Genomic DNA, 6,000 nt, shown 5'->3' with positions numbered 1-6,000 from the left:
GTCATGCACCACCATGCACAGACTTTGTAAATATAATTGTACACATATTCTGAAGAAGCAAGGGAGAACCTTGATAATGCTTGAATCCAGCCTTCTTTAAAGATCAGCAGATAAAGAAAAATCATTGCTGATGAAGCATTAAGAAAAGCAGGAATCAATAGGTTGCTAGTCATTCAATAATCCCTTCCATGTATTTACTGGAAAACGGCTGGTGTTGCATAAAATAAATTGAACTCAGCGTGATAACGTAAGATTTTGTTAGTTCTGCAAAATTCTTATCACATGTTTTCCTTACGTGATTGAAAGAAGTTACACATTAGGAGATTACAGTTAATCATTATAGAGAACTGGAGGACAAATTTCACTTTTACTTAACTATGAAAATTATTAGGCAATCTGAAAGGTGTTCAGGGGGGATTTGTTGTTTGTTTGTGTTTTACAACTATAGCTAGAGCTTGCTTAGGTAACTTCCAGCACATGATGGTCATAAAATACTTTTAAGAATATTTGAGAGGCTAGTTCCAATGATTTAGGGCTTTTTGACTCTTTTCTTCATCTCAATTCATGCTGGTCAGAGTTTTTGGTTTTGTTGTTCGGTTTTTGGGTTTTTTTGTTTGGTTTTTGGTTTTTGTTACTGTTTGTTTGTTGTTGGTTGGTTGGATGGTTGGTTTATATTTTTGTCCAGATGACAGAAGTTAAGCAATCTGAGAAGTGGAAAATGAAAAGGGAGGGTTTGTCAATCTGGCACCTGTGGGTGTCATGGGGCAGTTTCTCAAGTAATGATAGAAGTAAGTAGCTGATTCCATTGTGGATAGTGTCACCTTAGGGTGGGTAGTACTGGGTTGTACAAAAAAGAAAAATACCCATTAGCAAGTCATGTAGTGAAAGCCAAAACCTGCATTCCTCGATAGTGTCCACTTCATCTTCAACATCCTGATCTTTTCTCAAGTTTCAGTCAAGACACTTCCTTTGATGATGAGCAGTGATATGGAAGAGCAAGTCAAGTAAATCCTGTCCTCTTCAAGTTAGTTTTGGTCATGGTGTCTCTTCACAATAACCCTAACTAAGATGCAGTGTATTAAGCCACTGGATACTAACAATATTTTGGACTAAAGAGGGATCAAGTATTAATGAAAGAATATGGAGTATAAGTATAAGTCAATCAGTAGGAAGAGATGTGAAAAAAACCAAGCAGAGGTATTAAGGTTGTTGCCAATACTGTAGTTCAAGAAGATCCTTAGATAATTCATTCTTAAATGTTTGGGAATCCTGAAACAGAGCCAAGTTAAAAAAACTATCAACTATTTTTGTGTTTGATGGATAATACTATATTTGACTTAGAATTATTCATATGGACCAATTGAGTAAAACAGAAAATTATAAATCTAAAGCTCAGGAAAATGATCTATAAATATCATAGGTATTAATTTGGATATTGTCAGGAATTATATAAACGTTTCCCTTTTAGTGTTTTGACTATTTGTATTTGACAGCCTTGAGGAAGATATCTTTCCTATCTTGGTGCATATAAATTTCTGAATGTAAATCAGTCTCCATCACATATGGTCATTATCAGCTTAGAACAGCTACCTAGACCTAAAAACATCCTAACCCCTGAACAACTAAGCTTCATTGTAAAACTAAGCTACCTGGACTTCAACTCCCTCACAGACTTGAGGAGTAAACTTGATTACATGGGTGTGCTGCGAGTGCAGGTTAGTAGCTTTCCAAATGAGCAGAAGACAGAGACAGTTTTCTACCTGAATAGTCACCCAAAACTCTCTAAAGTTGGAACATCTTCTTCAGCCTTCTTGGTCAATAAAGCTGACAGACATATTTGTGAGGCAGGAACTATTGAGGACTTGCTTAACCTGTCTTGGCAGAGTTTAGCCATCGACTCTGCCTGCATCCAAGCTTGCCCTACTTTTAGGCTGAATTCTGTCTCGGGAGAAATGAGGACGTTTTCCCCAGTGGCTTGTTTGCCACATTTGAAGCCATCTCCACAAGAAGGTTCTTTGATGCTCATCATCTTCATTGAGGTAGGCTGACTGTTTCCTGGAGTTAATTTGTCTCATTGTCAGTGAAACTTTAAAGTAATAAAAACAGTTTTAAATGTCATGTTCTGCACGTTTCTGAGGTTTTTTGAAGACTTTGTCTTTCTATAGAGTCATATCTATCTGCTATGCTTAAGATGTATATTTTTTGTGATAAAAGTAGACTAGCAACTGACATGACCATGATTTAATCTACTAACATTTAATTTGTATAACTTACTTCTCCTAAAGAGCTTGATGGCCCTTTCAAAGCATTGAAAGTAAACCTTGAATTACAGTTGATTATATGGGTGCAATAACTCATATAAGAGTGTATATATAATATATATATACAATATATATACAATATATGTATATTGTGTGTGTGAAGAATAATCTTACATTTGAATTCTACACCACTGTATCTAGAACTTATTTTGCATCTATATACAAAATCCTATCTCAGTGAATTAAAACTCTCTTGTGAGTGGCAATTGAGGCATTAAGCTGAGGAATAGACTCACTAATCTACTTTTTGTTCTATCTTTCCTGTCCATGTCTATTTTCCCCCTTTTTTCTTTTCAACCACTTTCTCCAAACAGAATGTCAATGTCCAGTATGCTGCGAGGAATGCATCCTGTTAGGTCTGATTCAATGTCAGTGTCTCATTCTTTTGTCCTGAAAGCATATAATTTCTCACAAGCATTATACAGCCCTAAAATTATAAGTGTATGGTGCATTGGAACAATTAAGGCTGGAATTCTTCTCTTTGTATGAGCAAAAAAAGAAGACATCTGTAAATGTTCATTCAAGCCATATGAAGAATAGCATCTAATAGGAATTCATAGGGGGTCTTTAGTCAACAAGAAGCATTGTCTATGCCTAGACAATGCCGAGACATTTCAGCCAGTCTCAGAGCTAGTCCCACACGGTGAGATTAGCAATATAAGTCACCTGCTTGTTCTGCAGTTCAAGTTCTTCCCATCCTGACTGTGGCCCCCTCCATCATTCCCTCCCCATCCCGCTCCTCCTCTTAGTACTCAGACAGGGGAGCCCTCTTCCCCTAGTATCTCACCTCAGCCTATCAAGTCTCATTTGTATTAGCTGCAACTTCTTCCTCTGTAGCCTGGCATGGCTGTCTTGTCAGGGGGAAGTGAACTAAGTTTGGTGGCCAGAGTGCATGCCTGAAGTAGTCCATACTCTTCAGACATGTGACCCATAAGGAGACTGTGCTGCTACTTCCAAGCAGTGGTCTAGGTCCATGTCACACATGGTACTTGGTTGATGTTTCTGACTCTGTTTTGTGGTGTAGTTATCCTGTATTATGTGGCTAATATCTACTTATGAGTGAGTATATACCATGCATGTCTTTCTGTGTCTGGGTTACCTCACTCAGGATGCTCTTCTCCAGTTCCATCCATTTACCTGCAAATTTCAAGATCTCCTTGTTTTTTTAATAGCTGAATAGTATTCCATTGTGTAGATGTACAACAGTTTCTTTATCCATTTTTCAGTTGAGGGGCATCTAGGTTGTTTCCAGATTCTGGCTATTACAAATAGAGCTGCTATGACCATTGTCGAGCAAATTTTCTTGTTGTATGGTGGAGCATCATTTGGGTATATTCCCAAGAGCGGTATGGCTGGGTCTTGAAGTAGAGTTATAGCTAATATCCTGATAAAGAACCAGATTGATTTCCAAAGTGGCTGTACAATTTTGCACTCCCACTAACAATGGAGAAGTGTTCCTCTTTCTCCATATCCTTGCCAGCATGTGCTGTCACCTGAGTTTTTGGTCCTAGCCATTTGGATAGGTGTAAGATGGAATCTCAGACTTGTTTTGATTTGCATTTCCCTGATGACTAAGGATGTTGAGCATTTCTTTAAGTGTTTCTTGGACATTCGATATTCTTCTATAGAAAATTCTCTGTTTAGTTCCTACCCTATTTTTAATTTGATTATTTGGTTTGGTGGTGTTTACTTTCTTCAGTTCTTTATATATTTTGGACATTAGCCCTTTGTCTGATGTAGGTTTGGTGAATATCTTTTCCCAGTCTGTAGGCTGTCATTTTGTTCTATGACAGTGTCCTTCACCTTACAGAAGCCTTTCAGTTTCATAAGGTCCCATTTATTGATGGTTGATCTTAGGGCCTGAGCTGTTGTGGATCGGCTCAGGAAGTTGTCTCCTGTGCAGATAAGCTCAGGGCTCTTCCCACTATTTCTCCTAACATATTTAGTGTGTCTGGTTTCATGTCTAGGTCTTTAATCCATTTGCACTTCAGTTTTGTGCAGGGTGATAGATATGGATCTATTTTCATTTTTCTACATGTAGCCATCCAGTTAGAGGAGCACCATTTGTTGAAGATGCTATCATTTTCCCATTGTATGGATTTGGATCCATATATATATGTATATATATATGTATATACACATATATATAAACACATATATAGATATATATGTAATTTGTAAATTTCACATCATACACTTCGATCCCACTTATCTCCTCATCCCCTCATTTCTCCCCTTCTTTCTACAACTTTACCTCAAAGAAAACAAACCGAAATCTTGCCGTGGAAGCTGCAGGGTGATGACGTTCCACATGCAAACCCTTCTGTCTACACTGCTTTAGTTGTAAATGTTGAATGGAATGAGTCTTTTGTCTGGTTTGAGGACTGTGGCTTCTGCCACACTATCAACACTAGATCCTCCACAGGACTCCTCTCAGACACCCAGGTGTTGCCCTGTTCCATGCAGATCTCAAGCATTGGATAAGTATGAATGTCCTTTTACATGATCCAGTAGTTCATAGAATGGCTGGACCCTGATGTATGCCAACTTAGAGCTTTGAATCTTGGCCTGGGTGGAAGCTGAGCTTTTGAGCCAACAAGGTCTTTCATGCCTGTGCCATCAGGACCAGCACTCCTGCCTTCCCCAGCAATGGTAAGGCCAGCTCTCCTGCACCCACGCCACCAGGTGCAGGTCTACTATGTTTGCCAGACAAGGTGTGCAGTCCATTCTCCTGTGTGGGGCAGCTGGTGATGGGTGGTGCCAGGTTTCATTTTTTTATGTCCTTGTGGCCAGCTCATCCACTTGCTACAGGTGACAGGTGCAAGTGGGGCATTTCTCCCATACCCTCACCACCACAGTCAGACAAAGGGGCAGTGCTTGCTCTTCTAAATCACAACCTTGGGGTCTGTTCACCTGCATCTCCACCACCAAGGTCAGCTCTACTATGCTCCCCAGGTGAGGTGCAGGGCCTGCTCCCTTAAGTCCTGCAGCTGGTGAGGTACAGGGTCAGTCCTCCAGAGTGACACATCTGTGAGGGGCAGGGAGAAACTTGTTACTAAAGACTGAGCTTGGTTAAAGTTAGTTAATCAATGGCCAGAGAAGTATTGCTTTGAAATTACAATAAACTTGTCAAGAGAAATGTTGATGGGACATGTTTATTTAGGTGTGAGTTTCAAAAGAAGACTATATAATGAGTAAGTTGAGTGTAATTTCCTTTTGTATATTTATTTTCATCTGTTTTTGAAGAATATGTTTGTGTAGTATTTGTTTTGAAAGAATAGATGACTTGAAACTGTGAAGGCATCTTTTTCTTTTTCATTCTTTCTTCCTTCTTTTTTTGTTTTGTTTTTGATTTTCATTTTTTGGACAGAGTTCCTGTGTGCATCCCTTGCTATCCTGGAATAAATTTTTCGATGACAGTGGCCTGGAACTCACAGAAATGTGCCTGGCTCGGCTTCTCCAAATGCTGGGATTAAAGGCGTGTCCCAGGACACCTGGCTCTATCTTTTTCTAATGTGGAAATTTTTCTTAGTTGGTATAAAAAGACTAAGGGAAAAGAATAAAGATCTTAGAGCTTTTCTCCAGGCAACCTATGTATTAATGTGTATATACTCATAGACATCATATATGCACATGTATGAATATACATACATATGAATATATGTACAAATGTATGTAT

This window comes from Acomys minous, assembly GCF_964271855.1.
Source record: "Acomys minous genome assembly, chromosome: 3".
Classification (NCBI taxonomy): domain Eukaryota; kingdom Metazoa; phylum Chordata; class Mammalia; order Rodentia; family Muridae; genus Acomys; species Acomys minous.
The sequence above is the reverse complement of the archived record's forward strand: the minus strand, read 5'-3'. Positions refer to the sequence as shown.